Source organism: Notamacropus eugenii, chromosome 4 (assembly GCF_028372415.1).
Source record: "Notamacropus eugenii isolate mMacEug1 chromosome 4, mMacEug1.pri_v2, whole genome shotgun sequence".
NCBI lineage: Eukaryota > Metazoa > Chordata > Mammalia > Diprotodontia > Macropodidae > Notamacropus > Notamacropus eugenii.
This window is the reverse complement of record NC_092875.1, coordinates 177,207,231-177,231,872: the sequence shown is the minus strand read 5'-3', so window position 1 is coordinate 177,231,872 and position 24,642 is coordinate 177,207,231.

Genomic DNA, 24,642 nt, shown 5'->3' with positions numbered 1-24,642 from the left:
GTATCTTTCCTGCACCCACATCCAATCACTTCTCAAATCTTTTTAATCTTCAAAACATTTCTCAAATTCACCCCCTTCTCTCCACTTATAGGCCCATTGTCTTGGGTCAGGTCCACATTTCATTTCAGTTAGACTACTGTAATAGACTTGTAAGTGGTCTCCCTGATGTCATTCTCATCTTCAATTTCTTCCCAATATAACAATAAAAAAATCTTCCTAAGGTGCAGGACCAACCATGTTATTCCCTTGTTCAAAAGTCTTCACTGGCTCATTGGAAAGGAGTAGGAATTAAACATGAGATTTCACTAATAAAAAGAAATGGGGGTGGAGGGGTTGTGATGAAACTCCCTCTATCCATGTAGGTCAGTCCCTTTCCTGTAACTGATAATCTTAGAAAGTGAGTTTCCCAGGGTCATACAGTAAGTATGTGCCAAGGCAAGAGGCTGGGTTGCCCCTATTGTCTCTATGACAAAACACAAATTCCTTAGCTTTGTATTTAAGACCTTTAATAGTCGGGTCCGGCGTACCATTCCAGACATTTTCCTTCTTGCAAACTACATTCCAGCCCAGCTACGGTACTCTCTTTCCCAAACTCAGTGCTTCACTTCTGCTTCCAGGTTGTCACTCCAGCCCTCATTTAGGCCTGAGATATCTTTATCTCCACTCCTCTGAACCCATATCTTCCTCCTAAGACCTAGCTGCGATGTCACATCCTCTGTGAAGCCTCCTCCAAACTCTTGTTGTGGTTACTACTTTCCTTCAAATTACTGTTTTTTTAAAAAAAATCTACTAATCTTTGTACAGTAAGGGGTAGCTAGGTGGTGCAGATTGTTGGCCCTGGAGTCAAGAGGACCTGAGTTCAAATCCGACCTCAAACACTGTTTTATGGGGTATCTGTAAACTTGCATGTTTACATTCAACCTCATTTCAACATAATTGGTTTCCTTTATAATCATATATATATATTATGTTATGTATCTAAAATATTGTTCTGAAAAGTGGTTCAGGGCTTCCCTAGGGAAATTAATAACTTCTCTAGATTGTGTGTCCATAACACACAAAAAACCAAAAATTAAGAACCCCTCACCTATGCTGATTTGCTGATTTTAAGCCCTCATCACCTTGGAATATGAGTCTTTATGAGTTGCCATGGATAAAGGAGACATTACCAGGTAATCATCCACAGTGAAGAGCATGATACTCCAAATTTAGTTGGCCTGGAAGATGACAATGCCTGGTGACCTTGGGCAAGTCACATCACCTTGTTTGGCTCAGTTTCCTCATCTGGAGAAGAAAATGGCAAATCACTCCAGTATCTTTGCCAAGAAAACTCTAACAGGGTTAATGGAGAGCTGGACAGAACTGAAATGACTCAACAACAGCAACAACTCTGTACAATAAAATTTAAGCTTTCTAAAGGTAGGGGCAATTTTATGTGTCTCTATCCCTAGAACTTAATACAGTGTCTGGCATGTAGTAGGTGCTCAAAAAATGCTTGTTGGATCATGTTGAACTGAAACATTATATTCTTCTTGTAGAATGTAAGCTTTGGGAAAGGAAGGGGCCTTTCTGGTTTTTGACTTTGTATATCCAACTCCTCATACTGCCTTCCATGCAGTGGGTGCTGAATAAATGCATGTTTAATTGAATTAAGCTGAACTGAATTCAAACTACTGTTAGGTGGTGTCAGAACTTATGGAATAACCTGGAGGGAAGTTTCCAGTGGAGTGTCTCACGGATCTGTTCTTTCTTCTATTCTCTTTAATATTTTTTGAAATGTTTTGGATGAAAGCACAGGTATAGATATATTAGATATTGGGAAGATATAAAAATAGGAGAACTAATACATTGGATGACCGAATCAGGATCCAAATAGCAGGCTAGAATTAATAGGGTGAAATCTAATAGAGAAAAATAGAACCTTCTGCACTTGGGTTTAAAAAATTGACTGCCTAGTACAGGATGATGGAAGATGGTTAACAAGCAGTTCATGTGAAGTAGAATTAGGAGCTCTACTCAACAGCAAATTTAAATGTGCAGGGTCAGTACTTACCTCACTAGGTTGTTGTTAGGATTAGATGAGGTAATGTATGCAAAGCACACTGCAAACCTTAAAACCTTTCATCCCTACTGGCTTTCGATGATGATGATGATGATGATGATGATGATGATGATGATGATGACGATAATTATGATGATAAAATACAGATTTGCAACAAGAGACAGCAAAGTAACTACAAACCAGGCCTGGCCCAGATGTGGCTTCTGCAACCACATGTAAATAATTAGGTACATACATATATCACATACATGTTTATATATATGAATCTGCATAGAGTAAATAGAAGATAAGATGAGAAGTAAAAGGACTGGCAGTTGGGGGGACAGAAAAGGTCTCCTACAGAAGGCAGAATTGGAGCTGAGTCTTGAAGGAAGTCAGACAAATCAAGCACTCCAAAGATGGGGGACAGTCAATGGGTCAACAAGTATTTATTAAGTGCTTACTATGTGCTAGGCACTGTGCTAATCACTGGGGATGTAATGAAATGCAAAAAATAAAAAATAAAAAACCAGTCCTGCTATCAAGGATCTCACAGTCTAATGTAAAAATGACTATGTACAAATAAGCTCCATACAGAATAAATTGGAAATAATTAACAGAGGAAAGGTATTACAACTAAGGAGGTTGGCAAAAATTTTTTGCAGATAGTGGAACCTTAGTTGAGATTTGAATGAAACCTGGGAAGTCAGGAAGTAGAGGAGAGGAAGGAATTCCAGGCGTGAGGGACAGCCTGTGAAAATGTTTGGAGTCTGGAGCACTGCGTGAGAGGGACAGCAAGGATATCATGTCATAATTGGACCAAAGAACATATGGAGGGGAATAAGGTGTAAGAAGACAGGAAGGTATGAAGGCATCAGATTGTGAAGGGCTTTGAAAGCCAAACAGAGGTTTTATATTTGATCCTGGAGGTAACAGAGAACCACTGGAGTTTAGAGAATGGGGGAGTGATATGGTTAGATCTATGTTTTAGGAAGGTCCATATGACAGCTGAGTGGAGGATGGGCCCAACCAGCAGGCTATTTCAGTAGTCCAGGTGTGAGGTGGTGGGAGCCTGCACCAGGGTGGTGGCAGCCTCAGAGAAGAGAAGGAGGCCTATAAAAGATGTTCTAAAGGGTAGAAACAACCACTGATTGCATTTGAAGGTGTGTGTGTGTGTGTGTGTGTGTGTGTGTGTGTGTGTGTGTGTGTGTGTGTGTGAAAGGAGTTGAAGATGACACTTAGGTTTTTGAGCACTGGGACAGTCAGTCCATCTCCATGGAGATGGGAGATCAGTGTTGGCTAGATCATAAATTCATTCAAGAGGCTTAAGTGTAAGATGATGGGAAAGGTAGAAAAGGATCAAGTCATGAAGAATTTTATATGCTTAGTTGAGAGATTTTAATATTTCTACATGACCTTACAACATGAAAAACACAAAGAGGCCTTAGGGATGGTGGGTATCATGTAGATTCAGAGCACAAGGTAGTCTGTTCGTTTCAGACTAGGTCATAAATTTTCCCTTAGTATTCTTAAAACAAAATAGAAACAAGAAAGAAATAATGGTCCCAGATAGGAAAGACTGGAAATCCTAGATCAGTGATGGAAACACATCAAGAGAAAAGAGGTATGGGGGAGGAGGACATGGCAACTCTCTGGCAACTACTCTAGAAAAGAATTGGGATGATTTCCCTCCTATATTAATGAAAACATCTGTGCTAAATTAAATTGAGCAGGATGAATCTATTGTGATTATCATTTAGCGTTTGGATACTCGAAATATGCAATTCATGTCCTTGGCAATCCTTTTTTTTCATTCAGCTTCTCTTTCTTGGATCTCAAGCCCATATTTTCTCTGGATTCCTATTTCTGCTTTTTGTTTTATGCAGTTGATTCTTTCTCCAGATTTTATTTTAGTCTTTTTTTTGGGGGCTGTCTTTTCTCATTCTTAAAAAGCAAGACACAAAAAAAGGTCTTAGTTTTTAACCTTATTTCGAGTCACTCATTTTATTTTCTCTGCTTTCACATTTTTTTATCTTCACATCCCTCTTTATTTCTCTCATTCTTCAACTCTTCACATTCTTCCCTTTTACCTTCTGTTTAGCCCCAGCTTTACTTTTTCCCTAGCCTTTTCCTCTTTGTTTTTCCTCACTAAGGTCTTCTCTTAGAACTTCTCTCTCCTTTGGACACTCACTTTTCTGAATTGTAATATGAATAGTTTCTGCAACATTTCTCATGATGAAAATATGACAGAAAATCAGCTGAGATCTACTAACTTTTTAATTTTCAGTTGTTAGGACAGAAATACAGTGTTCTGGCTGAAACAGGAACCAATCCTATTTGGCTCCACAGGAACCCATTTTGAGTGACCATGTTGTGGCTGATTGAGGAATACACACATTGTGTTTCGTAACCTGTTATACATGGCTACCCCACTCTTTGCTCTCTTACCTATTTCCTTGCTGCCAAAGATTTCTCCATGGAGCATGGTAGACACACATCAGAGGGATATATGGTCATTCAATAAACACATTTATTAAGCACCTACTATGTGCCGGTCATAGTAAAGCTAACTCCAAGCTGTGGTAGTATAATGGAGGTCTTACCAATGAAGGCCCAATCCTTATGAGCACATCTTGTGAATGAGCTTCACCTGATGCAATTTTCTAGTCCTACTATGGAGTATATGTAGGTTTTCTATGGCTATTTGCTATCTGCTTACACTGTGGCAAGGTGTATCCTTTTTGATTAGCTGTTAGGTCAGAATTGGGTGTGCATACAAAAGACACTAACAGACCAAATCAATCTCTTTCATGGTGGCCATAAAAGGAAGACATGCTCTTAGCCTCTGGTTGTAGGGAGAATCCTCTGGCCTTTATTTTCCTACTTAGGTCTCAACCCATGAGAGCATGGCCCTGATGATCTGTTGTGTCTAGTCTTTCTCTTAGGTGGAGTATTGACAATGATTTGACCTTAATGAGTTTCAAAAAGTTGAAAGTCCATACTTTACCTATAGCCAAGATGAAAAAAGGCATCTATGACCTGCAGGAAGAGTGAGCCTCCAGAGATACAAAGACTGGAGTCCATATTGGCAACTAATTAGCTTGACCCAGTATACCAGGCTATCATTGACAGCCAAGATTCCTTGCTTTGCAATAAGAGATTGACCAAAGCACATGAACAAATGAGCTTGGAGGGGGTAAATTCTTCCTAGCAACTGCTTTGCTTTTGACCCCACTTTCCCCAGGGAACCAGATAGTATTGGGAAGAATGTGACCTTGGTTTAGGGGAATGTTGGTAATTTTGTTCTTGCTCTATCTTCTGAGTAAATATCTCTCTGTAAAACAAATTGATGTTAATAGATTAAAGGATATTGGGATGCTAATCACTAGGTCAATCAATTATATAAAGGACATAATAACTCCAACTGTTGATTGATGTTGGGGAGAACACACTGGAACGGAGGTGTGAACTGATGGAATTAGAGAATACTCCATGATTTTTTAAGAATTACTCCTCGAAATCTGAGGGCTAAAGGAAGTCAATCCTATGGGGACCCAAATCAGTAACATCAGTGGTAATAGGGATAGTGGCCCCCAGAATTTATAAGGCTTACAGTAGTTTTTAGGATGGGTATTAGCTGAGCTGGATCATTAAAGATGTTGTGGATGTTAGCATTGTCCCGTTCAGAAAAAGATGCCTTTTAGAGTATTCTATACACTGGACAAGATGTGACTGAGTGAATTTGAACCTGATTTTGAAAAATGTATTAGAAAAGAGCTTGTAAGACTATGCTCCAGGATTAGATGTAGAATGAGATACATTCTCAGACAGAGTCAATATATGGATTTGCTTTGGTTGACTATATTTATTCATCAAAGGGAAGGGCTTTCATTCATTCATTCATTTGTTTGTTTGTGGAGGAAAGAAGTTAAAAAAGGAAGTGGGGGAAAGTGATGATATTAAAATAAAAAAAAGAGCATCAATAAATCATTAACAAATAAACAGAAGAGGTCATAATGAAATTCCAAAGGGGATAAAAACAGGGCAGCGTTAGAGCTCTCTGGTGAGGTAAATTTGAAATAGACAGAGAGAGAGAGAGAGAGACAGACAGAGAGAGAGAGAGAGAGACAGACAGAGACAGAGAGAGACAGAGAGACAGAGACAGAGAGAGAGACAGACAAAGAACCAAACCAAGCTGTATGTAGTACAGATTTACAGTTTCATATGAAATTCTCTTTTTCTATTCTCTGTATTTGTAGTGAAATGTTTGCCATTGTCAAGTTTATAATAATAAAAAAGATGGGAGTGGGGAAGATTATGCTTCAGAGCAGGATGTGATATGACAGGTCTGTCTCAGATCCCATCCAAGCATGTTTCCTTACTGGAGCACCAAAATGACTTGGACTTGAGGCATAGAAAGCAGCATGGTGTAGTGACTAGGGTATTGTCGGGAAGACCTGGACGGACTCATGTGCTGTCTCTGATGACTTCTGTGATGACTAGCTATGTGACTCTGGGCAAATGAGTCACTTGACTTCCATGTAACTCAGGCAACTAATTCCCTTGGACTGTTCAACTAGGTCATAGATTGCAACTTGAGAATGTGGAAGGAGTTCCCACACTGAAAGTTCTGCATTCTGAGTAAACTCCAGATCCTTCCCATATAAAAGGCTGTTGGGTCTAGAAGGCTTTCAGTTCCAAAGCTGGGAGTCCAGGGACTCCACGAGATAATACCCAGACTCCAGTGCAATTGCATTCCTCTGGAAATCCCTGCCAACCCAGCGTTTGTCCCAATTACAGAATGCTTTATGTGCTGGTCTGCCGTGCATCCAGTGTGCTAATCTCTCCCTTTTCCATGGACTTAGGGCATTTGGGCTACAGCGGTCCAGCATCAGCATGTGCTTGGGTCGCCTTGAACGACGTGGCCCAAAGTCACGTCTAGAGGGCCCTCTTCAACATGTGTTTGGATAATGCGGTCAACAGCTGCAGCTAGCTGAGGCTGGATCCCTGTGGATGCTTGAAGACACCAGCACACACCAAAGCTGCTTGCCGTTTCATGTGTCCTTTTAGGAATGTCAGGCAACAGTTTCAGAAACACGTCCTGTCTGTTTAATCTGCCTTGCAGCACACACCCGAGTGGGTAATCTGAGTCCCACTGCCGGGTAGCTGCTGTCCCTCAGCCAGGGTGCCTCTGTGTTTTCTCAACTGTTAACCCATCCTGCTCTGCAACGTCCAAATGTTTCCCTTGAAACTCAGTGGTAGTGTTTTCCTTCCTTATCAGTCCCAGCAATGAGAAGGTCTGTTTCCAGGAAAGCAATCACTTAATCCCGGCTGGCAAAACCTGTTCTCCAGCCCCACCAACTGACATGTCATTTATTCTCTAGCACTCAGACATGAATATAGGTTTTTTTTTTTTAAAGTTAGGCCTGTATGACATCATCTTCAATTTACCAGCCTGCCTCTCAGCTCTCTCACTCCTCCCCTCTCCATGCTGTTAGCCTTTTTTCCTCTTTAGCAGCCTGGGGGTGGGGGATGGGGAGTCTGGGTTAGCTTTCTGAGTGGGAGAAAAGCACCAGATCTCTACCTTCAGCTTTTTTGGCTCATGTCCTTCATTTCTCTGGGTACCTTGAGTCCTTGTCGATTTTAAACCTTTCACTTATCACTTGGGGTCCCGAGAATGTGCAGACCTGGAAGCTGTGTGGCCCTGGGAAAGCAGCTTTACTTCATTTCATCTTTTCCCTCCCCCTGTAAAATGGAAAGCTGTCATTCAGAGTTGCTGCTGCCTTAAGGCACTCTGGAAAATAGAAAATGTGCTAAGTGGGCTATCATGAATTCCCCTGCAAGGTGATTGTCCCTTGGTAAGTGATTCATATGACTTTATATGAATGACCTAGTCCTCAGATGACTCAGGATGGAGTAAGATGGTGACTTAACAGGGATTTCAATGATGGTGTATTCATTGCCATATATGTCTCCCCACGAAACCCCAAGAAGAATGTTTTCTCTGCCTGTGTTGTCTTTCCATTGGTGCTATGGAAGCTTCTTGGTCCTTACTCACCACTTGTCTGGTTTCAATTCCCATCTCTGTTCCATTTTGTAACACAAGAAATTCCTATGGCTAAGGGACAGCTGACCTACTGAACATCTCTCAGTAGTGGCACCTGGGAAGATGCAGAGGAAGGAGTTGCAGGCACATCTAGCAACAGCTCCATTGATCCCCAGCAAGTCCCTAGCCCTTTCTGATGTCAGCAAGGAGCCTTGGCTGGAAGGCCTGAATACCAAAGCAGTTGGATTCAGAACCGAGTTAGACTATTTGATTAAACAATAAGTTGGATAAAGGGAACTGCCCCAGGTGAGTCCACCCAATTGGTCTTCCAAATCATGTCTTCAATCTACTACTTCTGACCTTCAGTGCTAAGTTGACTGACCTCCCATTTTGGGGTTTCTAGACTTTCACCAAGACATTTTCTGGTCAGTGTCAGCAGGTGCTGCACCCAGTCTCAATCCTGAGGCTGTTCCATGCAGATACGCTTGGAAGATCAATTTGCTATTGGAAAAGGATCATAAAAGATAGGCAAAATGGCTTGTCTAATATCATATAGCTGGTGAGCGGCAGATGGCAAATTAGGGCTCAGATCTCTTGACTCAGTAAGCTCTCTGTACTTTCTGTTGAAGATGATCATCATCTCTGATAGCCAATGGAACAGAAAGGAGAGAATCCTCTAAGACCTTTTCCATCCCTCACTGCTATGACTGCAGCCTTCACTAACCTCTCCTTTGTATCCGTTGGATTTTATTCCTGAAGCCTTTCATTCATCATGCTCTTAGCCCCATGGAAAAGAAATGCAGGGGGAAAAAAATATATATTTAAATAGAGGAGAGCTAGAGGACGGGTAGCCTGCTATGTATTGAAAGGCAGGGACAGAAGGGGCTACAGTTGTTGCAGTGACTGTTCAGGACTCTTTGAGATATAATTTTGAGCCTAGCTGGCCTCAATAAGACTGGAGGGAATTCTGTGAGTAAAGAGGAAAATCATTTCTGAAGCTGTTAGCAATTCTGGTAGTAGTGGCTCACAGCTGGACAGTGAAGAAGGCATCATTCCTTGGTTGATATCATTAAACCCTGGAGCAGAAATTTCTCAGAGCTTCCTTACACTTCTCCTGCCCCAGAGGTGAACTGCTTCTGTTTTCTCTGAGCTCTGGAATGCTACTCATCTGTTTATCTTGGGGCAACTTGCATACCCAAAGTCTTTTCTCTACCTCTATGTTGTTCATAAGGTCTAGAATGCCAGTGGCATTAAATAAATGTTAAAAAATAGTAACATTTGAGCTAGTGACCTTCACATGAAAGGCTCCTGAGCCCACTGCCAATTCCATTTCTCCTCCACAGGGCCAGACCTATCCCTTTCAGGCAACACAGACCTGAAAAACCTTCCCCCTCTTCACTCCCTTGAGAAGGCAATTCCCTAGCATGATGTGCTGATTGTTTTGCTTAAAAAGCTGAATGTTCCCTTGGCAAAATTAGACAAATGAAATCATGGGTTTTTATTTGGATACCAAAGAAGTTTTTGCCATTTCCAAATCATGTCACCCTGCTTCCTCCTTGCAGAGAAGAGTCAACATTTGATAGCAACATGAATGGCCTAGGAGCTTTCATCATCTCATTCTATCAGATCCTCCTGAGAGGAGGCCCATTGACTGGTCCCATGAAAATATGGGACATGGTAATGAATCCGTCATTTCAGAACCAAACGATGAGCTGAAGACCTAAGACTTTTAAAAGCAAACACGTTCTTTATTATTTGTCCCTAATTTCTTCTGTCTCACTTTCTGTGTTGGGACTTCCTTGTCCTACTGTCATGAGAGAAGGAATTTGAGTTTGTCTAAATCAGAGGACCATAGAATTTGGAACTGAAGAGACGTAGAGATCACCTACCCCAATTCTCAGGTTTACCAGATGAAAAGGGACCTGGAGATAGATGGTGATGTTAAGGGACTGGCCCAAGGTCACACAGGTATTAAATAGCATAGCTGGCATTTGAACCCAGATTCTCTAGATCCAAATCCAGTTTTCTTTCATTTTCACCATATTGACTTTATGCTTATCTGCCTACATTTCTCAAACTGCAAATTTCCTTAGGGCAAGGATTATGCTTTATTTCATCTTTGTGTAACAGGGGCAGTTTTCTGGCAGTCCTGCTTTTCTTCAATCCCTTTTTCTTGCCTTTCCAAGGTCATACCATCAGACACCTACAGTTTCATTCTATTCAATAAACATTTATTAAGCACCTATGTTAAGATTGGAGAAACAAAAAAAGGTGAAGGATAGGCCCTCATGAGAGTCTAACACCCAGGAGCTTTCTTGGTGATCACCAGCTCCCCAGCCTCATGACACTGGGCATTTGCTGCTATCCTGGGGAATTCCCATTGAGGCAACTGTGGCTCTTATAGCTAAATCTCCAGGGCCCAGTGCCTCACACATATTAGAATACTTAATAAATGTTTGTTGAAACAAACTGAACTTCATTTAAAGATTACAAGAGCTTTGATCAATGTCAAGTCATCAAGCATTTATTTAATAAGCACCAAGTGCCTGTCTGGGGAATACACATGCAAGAAAAAAAGGGAGGACAGTCCCTGTCCTCAAGGAGCTCACATTTGGAAAGTTGAAGGCAACATATAAAGGTAACTGAAAAAGGAGGAAGAGACAATATTTCTAAAGGACATGGTAGAGAATTCTGGGGAGCCAAGAGCAGAGCTGGGAGAGCTGTGAATGAAGGAGTTTGGCTGGCTTGGGTATCTCCTCAAAATGGAGGTTCCAGGAAGAACACATTTGGAGAAGAGGGCTGAAGTTAAGGACCTTTGCTCCTCATTCCTTATGGGAAGGAGAAAAACCCTGTCCCCTGAAATAGGCTGTTTGCTTCATGTTGCTCAGAGAGCAGAGCTTGTTGGTATATTTGGCGAGAACTTGAGGAAAGGGGTACAGATAGTGATGAAATTGGAATTGGGGTGTGAGTTCCAGAGTCACTGAGCAAGGTATTGCCACTGCCACAACTCTACCCCTTTTGAAGAAGTTCCCCATTAGTCACTCTAAATTAGTCTCTGACTCATCTTTTCCAATAGGCATCTCAAATGCTGCCCCTCACACCTGTTCCCCACCCCCAAGTTCATCGCTCATCCTACTGACATGCTTGCTCCCAGGTGTGGTGCTTATCTTAGCAAGAAGGACCTACTTCCTAGGTCTGTTGAGAAGTGCTCTGCCAAGCTTAAAGTGCTATGTCTGTGAGTTCTTGTTAAGAAGCAAGAAAGCATTGGCCATGCTAGACACCATCCTATAGAGAGCAAGACGATTTTCCAAAACAGGAAGAGAAGTTAAAAACACAAATCCATATCAAAGATAAAATGAAAACATGGTCCCATCCTAAGGAGAGAGGTCATTTAGACTTCGATCTTTACCCCAAGATATTTGCCATTAACCACAGAACATTTTACTTCCAATGGTGTTCGTTTCCAAACTGAGTTTGGTCTTTGTAAACCTTAGACTGGAGATCTCAGGAGCTCTCAGAAGGAAAGCTGTTATCATCATGCCCTAATTTTACATCTATGCCTGCTGCCTCCATCTACATAACTCCAACTGCTGTGACCCAACTCATTGTTAGCAAGAGGAAGGAAGGGAGGGGTGGCTCTTGTCCTTGCTCTTAGCCCAGGAGCAGCATGCACTGCCTCAGGTTCCCATACCTGATGACTCCTAAAGGAACACATGCACTCATTTAATAATAATGATGATGCCGAAGGCATTTTCAGGGAATTCAAGATTAACTGGGAGGAGCTCCCAGTCCTAAATACCCAATTGGGCACTAGATTCAGGAAATTCCTTGCTGTGAAGTCATTAGGGCTCACCGAGCTGCACTTGGCTCTGTCTACAGTGGCCCACCAGAAAAATGAGGCAATTATTTGGGTAATTAGGCTATAAAGCCCACTTTGGGCTGAATTGCCAACATAATAGCCATGAACTGATAGAGAAGGTTTAGAGGCACAGAAATGGATTATCGAAGGAATGTGTGGGCCCTCTTACACTGGACATCTTTATAAATAGGCATGATTCCTATAAATATCTTGATTTAGGTGTGTTCTGGCCTGAGGCAGTAAGGTGAACTAAATGTACTTTCTGAGGCCTAGCACTTGGATTCTGTGAGATCCTGACTTCATTTCATCTGTGAAGGTTTCCTTATATGCAGACCTGGAACCCACAACCAATATTTTCTATGTGACAATAAATAGCAAAAGGTTTTCTTAATGTGTTTACTATCCCATGCTTTCTATACCATGTTGACTATCAATGGTTCAGAGATGTAACTCCTATCATTGTTTGACTTCCTCTGTAATTCATTTCTTTTACCCTCCTCCATTTCCCTTGTAAGGTGTTATCTTGTATATATTTCCTGTTTTTTTAAAAAGTCAATTAAAATTGCTTTTGTTTTGTTCAAAATAACTGAAGACGTCCTGGAGTGTCCTCAGAGGAAGGTTGGGGACTGGTGGGTCAGACAGTTACATGGGGGTGGATTATCTTTTGCCTGTCATTACAACAGTCAAACTGTCTGGCTAGATTCAAGTTTGGAATTAGAAATCAAGTGTCCCAAGGGTTGTCAGTGACTGACCATACAGTCATAGATGGGCCATTTGACCCATCTTTCTCTTCTCCTTTTGTGAGCCCAGTGATATTTGAAATCATTGAGTTGAGATGAGAATCAGAAAATTTCATTATCACTAGTGAAGACTTTGTCCACTAATACAATTCTGTAAATCACTATTTTGGGTGAGATACAGGGGATTAAAAAAAACAACAAACCTTGAATGTCATTGATGTTGGGAATGACAGGGGAGGAAACCCCTCTCCCAGAAGCAATAGATGAGTAACTGTTTCACATCCTAAAGTCTTAGAGAATAACTTAGGGCCTTATGAGGTTAAAGAATTGACTAGTGTTCATATGGGCAACCAGGTGCTGCTGTGGATAGAGAACTGGGTTCGGAATCAGGCAGATTTGTCTTCATGAGTTCAAATCTTTGTGTGACCCTGGGCAAGTCACTTACTTCTGTTTCCCTCAGTTTCCTCATCTGTAAAATGAACTGGAAAAGGAAATGGCAAACACTACAGTATCTTTGCTAAGAAAACCTCCACTGAAGTCACGAAGAGTTGGACGTGACTAAAATGACAACAATAATAATAACAGGTCATATAGCCGGTATGGGTCAAGGGTGAGACTTAAATCCAGGTTCCCCTGGTGTAGAGGCCCTGTTCTCTATCAGTTATGCCCATCTCTCTACCGCATACTCAGCCCTGGGGATATACAAATACATCAAAAGGAAAAAACTGTACCTGCTTTTCAAGGCATTGAAAATTCTACTGAGGACGAATATAGAGCACTAAACAATCTAGAGACTCATGGGATTTTCATTTATCTCTATGCTTCTGCTTCCTCCTCTCCCTCCTTTCTCCCTCCTCCCTCTTTGGTATTTTACTAACAAAACTAGGTGGAAATCTAAGGATTGACTTAATAGTGAATTCGGTTGGACAGTCAATAATGTTCAAAGCTCTTGGGTTCTTTTTGAGTTGTACTCAAAATACTAGGAATGATTGGAGAATTTTGTTGTTTTCTATTGCTGTTTTTTCTGCCGAGGGCAGTCTGAGATGGTAGCTGTGTAACTATTCCACAGAGAGACCCCTCTCCTTGATTTATTCTGCGGAGCTCTGGGTCAGATCATTTCCTCTTTTTAGCATCCTTCTCATTTGAGGCAGATGAGTGCTAAACTTTTGGGACTGAGTTAAGATGTACATTTAGGTAGGAGGGTAACCAAAACAGATGGCCTGACTTGTCAGACTCTCTCTGGGTTAAAATTTAGCCTGGCCTGCAATTTAACAAAGCTCCAAGTCCAGCCGATCCTTTGAGAAAGACGAAACCCCCAAGTCCGACACTTCCTTTCAGCTGTCCTGAGTAAAAACACTCACAAGCCCAGCCCTTTATGCTGACTGGGCTTGGAGAACTGATCCCAGCTGTACAGGCCCTGCACTGCCATTAACTCTTCCCTTCCAGGCCCTTGCTGTAAAGTCAGGGATACTGAAACAAAGCTGAGCAAACCGGGATTTCCACAGAGGCAGACATAGTTTGCAGTAAAAACCACTGGTTCAAAAGGAAACAAGGATTTATTAGACACCTACTATGAGTCAAGCACTCTGATAAGTGCTTGACATGATCTCATTTGATCCTTGCAACAACCGTCCAAGATAAGTGCTATTATGATTCCCATTTTACAGGTGAGGAAACAGGCAAACAGAGGTGATGTGACCTGTGTAGGGTCACACAGCTAGTAAATGTCTGAGGTCATATTTGAACTCAGGTCTTTCTGCCTCAGGCTTAAAGCTCTATCTACTAAGCTACCTATTGATGGTGAAAATGACTTGCTCAAAGTCACCCAGGTGGTAAGTAGCAGACACGGTAGCTGAAGATCCTCACTCCAGGTCAGCACTCCTTCTACTAGATAACTTTGTCTCTTTTTGGTCGCTAGAGGTTCCACTGCTTGTCTCTTTCTCTGTTGTGGAAAAGTACCTGAGGTATAGATCACCTCATAGTGCTTGGGGTTAAAGACCTCTGGGGCCAGTCTGACCCTGAAAGGTGGCATACCAGGAGGTCAGTGGAATTGTTTTTCAACCTTTTCTAAGAACTATGTTTAAAAATCTACCTTTGTAGATAACCTGTAGGTCATCTGTAAAAAGTTCTAGCTCCCGTCAACTTTCCTTTTTCACTTCCTACAGGAAGCCTATCGTGATCTCTATAGTTTTGTTAGACTTTCCCTCCTCAAATTATGTTGTATTTATTTATCCACATATCTCCTGCATATATTATATTTACTCAACTAATATATATCCCCTAGTGTAGAGGTTCTTAATCTGGAGGCTATCTACAGACTTCCAAGGGCTCTTGGGATAGATTTTAAGGGAATCTGTCAATTTGCATGGCAGAAAAAAATTATATCTTTATGTCAATATAATTAATTTTCTTTGTAATCTAACATATTTTACTTGCATTTAGAAACATTCTTTTGAGGAGTGTTCCACTGACTTCACCAGCCTTCCATAACGGACCTTGACATACACAGAAAGGTTAAGAACCCTGTTTTAGTAGAAGGATTCCTCCTGAAGGGCAAAACCTGGATTATTTTATTTTTGTGTATATGTACCTAGCATAGTGCCTTGCACTTAACAATTATTTAATATTGCTCTTTGAATTGAATTTAGCTGAAAAACAGACTCTTTGTTCTAAGGGGATGGTGCTGGTAGATTAGTATCATGGCTCTTCATCCCATTAATATTTGGGTCTCTAATCTCTCAGTGATTCTGGAACATAAGATGAGGAATTAGGGGCCATCACACTCATCTGATGACCAGAATCTCAGTTGGGTATTGGTTTTGTCTAAGACAAAATGTACAACTGTGCTACAAATTTAGTGCAATTCTGTGAACCTGTCAGTGGACAGTTTGATTCTCATTATCACCTTACTCACAAAGATCCTCTACTTTAATAAATTGTTCCCTGAAATTTGGATTCAGTCAAAGAATTGCACTTGAGGACATAGAAGGCCACATGTAGCCATGAGGCCTCAAGTTCTTCACCCCTGCAGTATTCAGTCCAACCCATGCACAAAATTAAGGTCTTTTCACCAAAGGGCTAAGTAGTTCTGGCTCAGTGTCATAAAATGAACAACATTGTTGCTGTTCAAGGACCAGCTTGAGTCAACTGTCCCATGAAGTCTTCTGGGACACCCCAGTCTTCAGGGTTGTCTTCATTCTGAATTTTCTTTCTTCACTCATTTGTGCAACTATATTCCCAACCCACCCCACTCCACTCTGTGTAAACTCCTGGAGGGCAAGAACTGAGTGCTTTTGGGGTTGGTAGTTAGTAAATATTTATTGAATTAAATTGAATGGGTTGCTTTGGGGTTCTCCTTGCTTGCATCAATTTGAATCCTATCATTTTACTTCTCCCCCTCACTTTACCCACATGAAAAAGGGAAGTTGTGACAATTAATGAAGAAAAAGCTATTAAATTTGGAAACTCAATTAGGATCATAAGTACAGGTATTATTATTATTTCTCTTGTGATGGGATGAGACACAGCCTCTCTGACTCAGTGTCCTCCTCTTTAAAATGACATGTTGGAATAGATGACCTCGAGCTCTGAGATTTTGTGAGTCTGTTATAAAATTATTATTTTTTCAGTGAACACTGATAGCTGGCACTCAGTACAAATTTGTAGAGGGAAGGGAATTAGCATTTATAAAGCACTTACTATTTAACGTGCCAGGCACTGTGTTGAGCATGCTTTACAAATATTATCTCAACAACAACCCTGAGAAGTAAATGCTATTATTATTCCCTTTTTATAGTACAGGAAACTTGGGCAAACAAGTCTTGTGGTTTACCTGGGATCACAAAGCTAGCAACTGTCTGAGGTCACATTTGAACTCAGGTCTTCCTGACTCCAGACCCATTACTCTATCCACCAGACCAGCATCAGCTCCCTGATGTCATGGTCCTCTTTGAGAATGAAAGATAAACACACACACACACACACACACACACACACACACACACACACACACACACTATGTAACTGCTCTATGAAAGAATACATAGAATGAAAGAAGCATTATCTTTAGCATTCTTAGGGAGCTAAAAATTTTGTCTGGGGTGGTTTACTTTAGCTGGAAACCATGCCATGGCTAAGCTTTTCTTTGTTGGATGCTTATCAAAAGAAATACCATAGCCAGTTGTTTTTAATCGCTGAATCCTTCCAAAATGGCCCCTTAGTACAACCCTGCAGGCACATACATGCTCTTCCTTGAACCGATCAGAGCCTGACTTTGTCCCTAACTTCACCTCTCCGCTAGTCACCCCTGCAGCCTCTCCTACTAGGTAGGAGACCCTTGGACTTCCAAGGGAAGAGGCGAAAAAGTGCTTAGCAGAATTGGGATCTATCTGTGAAGGTTTCACTTGATTCTCTATGCAATGGTTCACCTGAGAATCGTGCTCCAGTGAGGTCGTCACACAGCCAAGGAACACTATATTCAAATCTGGAACAGTCAGAACTCCTTAAACGTGTAAATGTCACTTCTGTTCATCTTTGTCTCCCCTGCCAGCATGTGCTCTTAGGATAATAAAGATAATGTAATTCAGAGCTAACTGCTCAATCACAGAAATGCAGTGGATCAGGAGTCAGGAAATGTGGGTCATGACTTTCTTCCAAACTAGCTGTGTGATCTTGTGCAAGTGATTTGGCTGCTTGGAGGCTGTCTCCTCATCTGTCACCTGACCAGGTTGGATTCATTGATCTCTAAGTACAGCATGGGCAGGTGGCCTCAGCAGGACATAAACCCACCAGATGTCAAACACTTTGCTTCTATAAAGTAATTACTTTAAGAATTTCTCAAATAATTTTCATTTGTGTTTTTACTTTTTATTGGCCGAGCGAGGGCTCATGATTATGTGACATTTCTGAAACCTTGTTAGATGCCTTTATATATGTATTTGTCTTTCTAATAATTAAGTAAAAGCTTCCTTGCATTATGTATTTCTGTATGAGAGTAGCATCAGGGAGTAGCTGATGAGAAGCCAGTTTAGGAGCAGTGTGCTCTGCCTGATACAAGAGCTGGGCCCCTTCATTCTGTGTCTGTGAAAGAACAGAAGCAGGGTGATCCTCTTTGGTTAAATAAGCAGTTAATGAACATTCATTAAGTGTCTACTATGTGCCAGGTACTACTAAGTGCTGGGAATACAAATGCAGGAATGAGAGTGAGATAGAGGGAGAGAGAGAGGGAGAGAGAGGGAGAGAGGGAGAGGGAGAGGGAGAGAGAGAGAGAGAGAGAGAGAGAGAGAGAGAGAGAGAGAGAGAGGAAGGGAGAGGGAGAGGGAGAGAGAGGGAGAGGGAGAGAAGAAAAGAAAAAGAAAGGCAGGAAGGAGGAAGAAAATGAGATAGAAAAGAAGGAAGAAAGAAAGAAAAAATGAAAAAGAAAGAAGACAGGAAGGAAGGGAGAAAGGAAGAAAGAAAGAGAGAAAGAAAAAGTCTCTATATTCAAGGAACTTACAAAGTAATGGGAGAAGATGAGAAAAGGGAGCTGAAAAGGGGAGAGGGGAAGAGGTTGGTCCAAGTTTTGACTAAGTCCAAGTTCTACTAAAGGGATTTGTTCTGTGGAGTTTGGATTCAGTCAAAGGGCTGGACTTGAGGACCTAGAGGGCCACAAGTGGCCTTGAGGTTTCAGGTTCCTCACCCCTGCCATAGACTGAATCTAGAGGATGGGTCTTTCATTGGCCCTTCCCTTCTCTTACACCATCTTGGGTAGCTCTTTTCTATTTCACGTATGAGTACATACATACATACAGAAAGGCCTGTGATTTCATCCATGTGGGGAACTCCCGGTATGGAAACTCCTCCTATTCTAGCACATTAGCAACTCAGAAAGATTTATAGTCTTAGAGACGCCTGGAGGCCCCAAGGGGTGAAGTGATTGTCCATGGTCACATAGCCAATATGTGTCAAAGGACTTGACACACTCCGCCTCCCTCCCCACCCCCCAAACACCGGATCTTCCAAGGTCAGCTTTCCATCCACTACCTTACACAGTCTGTCAGCGTGCAGCATGTACATTTACACTCCAATGGTTCTACAATCCAGTCTAACAGTGCAAAAAAAAGGTGGATGGAAATGTGAAGAAGAAACAGACATACAGATTTTGGTTAGCATGAAGAGGGAAGGAAGACAGATCTCTCGAAGCTATAGATAGTGTCCAGTCTTGCCTTCCAAGGTGCCCGTGGAGTTCCTGTTAATGACAGCTTTGGGAAGGCATCTGAGGGAGGATCTCTGGCTCCGACGAGGAAAGGGGGTGGAGATGAGGGTGTGTCTGGTGCAACAACTGGGCTATTGTCCTAGCTGTCCCCACCCTCGCTCCACCCCTTCCTTCTTTGCAGGATTCTAGACCTTACCTAGTTAACATGATAAGGTGATGCAAGTACTTTCTTTTTCTTTTCTTTTTTTAAGGAAGTTTTTTTTTTTTAATTTCTTCATTGCAAAAGGCAGCTATCTCCTGGGCAGCCACTGCCTGTAGGCCTATGAATGGACTCTGACCAGCAGCCCGTGGGCTTCTACTATTTCAAAAGAAACACCTACCGGAACAGAGCATAGGATAGGAAATGAATCCAGTGGGGAGTCGTCATCTCTGGGGAGAAGTGGGTATGAGAGAGGGATTCTTCAGACCATGACCTCATTTGTCCCCTTTATCAATTCAAAGCCCATTCTTATAAAACTTCATTCTGCAACTTAGCTGGTCAGAACCATAAAGCACGGGTTAATGCTCCTCTTCCCCTTGGCCCTGCGTTACTTTTCTGAGGAGCAAGTTTTTATAGTTTTAGTTTTGAACACTTCACTGAGCCCTCTCTCACCTTTTGGGCAAGGCAGCTGTAATGTGTGATTTATAATGATTCGCCATTAAGCAGCAAGGAAATTCAGAGCAGGAGGAAAATCCAGAGTGATGCTTGGCTGCAGAACTACCAAGTGTCACTAATTAAGGCAGGAAGTTCTCCCTCCGGAATCATGGCCAGCTGACTCTGACAAGTATTTCCTTCTCACTGCAATGGACTATGGGACATCATGCCACAAACATGAAAATTTCATTCAGAATTCTCCCCCTGACTTTCTTCTCAATTCAGGTTGCTGTGTGCCTGAAAATCCTCCATTGGAAAGAAGACTGAGTCCTGGAAAGGCTTACCACTGTTTCCAGATCTAGTTGTGAATGCTTTGACCTTTAGAAGTACTCGTCAAACTTGTTAAGCTCAGTAGCACTGGGGTGGCACAGTGAGTTCGGTGGTTGGATCTGTCACTAACTAACCAGTTTGAGGTTATTTTGTTCATGAAATAAAAGTGCAGAAAAGGGCAAGTCAGTTTAACTTTGGGGGCTGTATTTTCTTCATCTATAAGATGGGATGAGAGGAACAGATCAGTGGTCCTTGACCTTTTCTTGAGCGGCCATTTTTCTTTTGAGAACTCATTGCCTGAGTGTTCTTGGGCAGGTAGGTGGCATAGCACATAGAATGACAGGGTTGGAGTCAGGAAGACTCATCTTCCTGAGTTCAAATCTGGCCTCAGACACTTATTAGCTGTGTAACCCTGGGCAAGTCACATAACCCTGTTTACTTCATTTTTCTCATCTGTAAAATGAGTTGGAGAAGGAAATCGCAAATGATTCTAGTATCTCTGCCATTAAAACCTCAAATGGGGTCACTAAGAGTTGGATAAAACTGAAATGACTGAACAACAACTAAAGGCTGGGAGAGAGTAGAGCAGGTGGTATTCTTGACAGTCTGTGTACTAGTATGGGGAAATGACAATAAAATCCATGAGTGGAGTTCTGAAGAAAGGAGAAGGAACATTGACACAAGCAATGCTCCCCACATTCACCACCCCCCATTATAGCAAACCATAAAGAAACCAGAATTCAGTTCTAAGAGGTGCTTTTTTTTTTTTTTAAAGATACGATCATGTTTTGCTTTTACATTATCCAACATTTTCCACTATATTCCTCTGCCCACCATCTCCTGGAGAGTCATTCTTTATAATTAAGAATTTAAAAAGAGGTAGAAAGAAAAGTTTAGTAAAGCAGACCAGCATTTGAAAAGTGTCTGATACTATATGTAGTGTTCCACTCTGAAGGTTTTCTACCTCAGCAAGGAGACAAGTCTTATTCTCTAGAGTTAAAGAAAGTGGCAAACAACTCAGATGCGCAAAAAATAATCATCACAGTTCTTTGTGGCAGCAGAGAACTGGAAACCAAAAGGGTTCCCATTAGTTGAGGAATGACAGAACAAATTTTAGTACATGAATGTAACAGAATACTATTGTATTGTAAGAAATGGTAAAGTGGACAGTTTCAGAGAAACCTGGGAAAACTTGAAGTAATATGCAGTGAAGTGAGCAGAACCAGGGGAACAACTTATACAATTAGAACAACCTTGTAAAAAACAAACACATCTGAAAGATTAAGAATTCTTATTGGTATCGTGGTTCCAGAGGACTCATAGTGAAACATTTTACCCACCTTAAGACAGAGAAGTGTCTGGACCAAGGCAGCTAGGTGGTAAAGTGTACAGAATGCTGGACTTGGAGTCAGGAAGACTTGAGTTCAAATCCAACCTCAGACACACTTATTATATGACCCTGGGCAAGTCACTTAACCTCTGACTGCCTCAGTTTCCTCATCTGTAAAAAGAGGATAATCATTATAGCACCTGCCTCCCAAGGTTGTTGTATCAAATGATAGAGGAAGTAACAATACAAAGAAAATCATGGATTTGTTTAATGTCAGCGATTTAATGACTCATTTGATGTTTCCCATTTGATTAGATGATATTATAGGGAATCTTCTGCATTTTCCACGGGGTGAAATAAAGACAATCCCATACTTGATTTGTATTGGCTACTTTGAGTGTTTGTATGGGATCAAGGAACCCCTCTTCCCCATATTTGAAAAACCCTAGACACAAACTTTGACCAAACTTTATTCTGCAGATTTCCTGGAGTAGCTCCAGACAGGAACAATGAGCCAAAAAAGGGAAAATGTTGATTTGAGGCCACCCCCACCCCAGGATCAGACCCTATCATTGTAAGCCTAGAGGGGAGTCTGAGGTCACCCATTCCAGGCAGTCAAACATTTATTAATAAACATCTAATAGTTAATAGATTATTAATTGATTAATTAAACAATTAATTAAATCAACTGAACATTAATTAAACAATTAATAAACATGTATTAGATTCCTAATATGTGCTGGGCACTGTGTTAAGTGCTAAGAAAGGTAAAAGGCGTTCACCGCCCTCAAATTTCTCACAAACTGATGGAAAGAAAATATACAACTAAGAGCAAAGAGCTTTACACTGGATAAAATGAAAAGAATAACAAAGGAGAGACACTAGAATTAAGGGAGATTGTAAAAAGTAAAAATTTAGCTGGAATTTGAAGGAAGCCAGAGAAGCCAGAGGCAGAGATGAGGGAGGAAAGAATGTTAGCCATTGAAAATGCAGACTTGGGAAATCAAGTATCAGTGCTAGGAACTGCAAGGAGGCCAATGTCATTGGATTGAAGAGGAGTATATGGTGAAGAAGAGGGTGTAAGAAGACTGGAAAGGTAAGAGGGAGCCAGGTAATGAAGGACTTGGAAGTGATGAAGAACACTTGAAGTTTATTCTCTCTCCTCTTCCTCCCCTCCCTCCTGCCCCCTCCTCTCTCTCTCTCTCTCTCTCTCTCTCTCTCTCTCTCTCTCTCTCTCTCACTTTAGAAAGATTGCTTTGATAGTTGGGTATAGGATGGAGAGGAGTAAGGAGATACTTGAGACAAGGAGACCAACTAGCCAACTATTGCCATAGTTGAATCAACAGGGCTTGGCAACAGATTGGATAGGGGTAGAGGGTGCTGATGAGGGAGACTGATGAATCCAGGATGATGCCTAAGTTTTGAGCCTGGATGGCTCAGGAAAGATGGTGGTATTCTCAGTAGAAGTTCAGAAAAGGGGAGGATTTGGGGGAAGAAAATAATGACTTCAATTTTGGACAGGTTGAGTTTAAGGTGTCTGAGAGATATCCAGTTTGAGATGTTCAATAGGCAGTTGGAGATTAGGGACTGGAGGCAGGTTAATGCTGGATAGATAAATTTCAGAATTATCAACACAGAGATGATTTTTAAACTATGGGAGTTAATGAGATTATGAAGTGACATAATATAGAGGGAGAAGAGAAGAGAGCTCAGGAGAGAGACCTGGGGGACATCCATGGTTAGTGGGCACTACTTTGATGAAGATCCAGCAAAGGAGACCAAGAAGGAGCAGTCAGATAAACAGAAGGAAAACCTTGAATGAGAAGTATCACAAAAACCTAGAGAGAAGAGAATATCAAAGAGAAGAAGATGACCAACCATGTCAAAGGCTGCAGAGAGATTAAGAAGGATGAGGACTGAGAAAAGACTGTTCAGTTTAGCACTTAAGAGATCATTGGTAACTTTGGAGAACAAGGAGTTAGAAGCTAGATTTCAGACAGCTAAGAAGAGAGAGGGAGAAAAGGAAGTGGAGGTATTGATTGTAGATTGCTCCTCAAGGAATTTATCCGTAAAAAAGAGAAGAGATATAGGATGATAGCTATTGGGAATGGATGGGTCAAGTAAGGGGTTTTGAAAATGGAGGAGGCATGGGTATGCTTGTAGGTAGTAGGAAAGCAGAGAGTAGAGAGGGAGAGACTGAAGATAAGACAAATGAGAGGGTGGGGATTAGAGAGAAGAATTCTTCTGGAGCTGGGATGGAATGACATCACTTGTGTATGCCTTGGTAAAGAGAAGGACCACTTCTTCATGTGAGATGGATGAAGGAGGAGATAGTGGAGGAAGGCATCTGAGTGATATGAGATGAAGAGGAGGAGAGAAGAGAGAACCCTCAGTGATTGATCTTAATAATTTCAGTGAAATATGAGGTAAGGTTCTCAGCTGAGGAACTCGGGGTCGAGAAACTGGGAGGTTCAAGGGAGAATGAAAGGTTTTAGTAAAGCCACTGTGGTGAGTGGAATAGTTAATCAACTAGGAAGGTATAAAATAATTGCCTTGCTACAGTGAGGGCCCAGTTGAGATTATGTAAAATAAATTTATATTGAATCTGGTTAGTGTGATTCTATGATTTTTCTTTGGCTTCCTTCAGTAGTACATGAGTAGGAGAAATGGCAGAGTATGGTGGGAGTATTCCAAGGCTGACATTTGGCAGGATGAAATTAACTGTAGGATAAGAAGACAAGAGATTTGAGAGGACAGTGTAGAGTCTAATTAGTTCACCAATGGATCAAGATGGGGAAAGGAAGAGAGTGTATAGCCATCTCAAGGATGATGGACTGGAAAAGAATTATGAAGATGAGGAATAGGGTTTGGAGCAGAAAGACAGAGGAAGAGGTAGAATGGCAACAGATTGTGATGTGATAAGGGAATTTCAGCATTCATGAACGTGGAAGTGATGCATTTGTGGGTGATGGCAAAATCAAGTCTGACTCTCTATGCATAGCTGAGATACAGTGGAAGAGTAGGCCATGTAAAATGAGTACAGATGTTGAAATCCCCTAATATAAGGGCAGGAGCTGGAAAGGAAAGACTGTGAGCCAAGTGCTGAACTCAGTGAGGAAAGAAGGGAAGTATTCTAGAGGATAGTAGAAAAAATTAGTCTTGTTAGGTGGCAGATATAGATTGAGTTAACCTCAAAGGAGGAGAGGTTACTGAGTGATGGTGGTAGCAGATGAATTTGAAAATAGCAAGGGGAAGCAAGCAGTATATCAGTTCCCCTACCTCAATCAACAAGGGGTTGTTGTGTTCATCTTTTGTTGCTGAAGAAGACCAAGCCATCAGAGAAATGATGATATGACTTGCACTTGACTTTGTTTTGAGTGAGGGAGGGCTGTGCAGGTCACCAGCCTCACATCTCCTCCAGAGCCATCTGACTCCAGTGACCAGATATTCATCAGGATGACTGGAGATG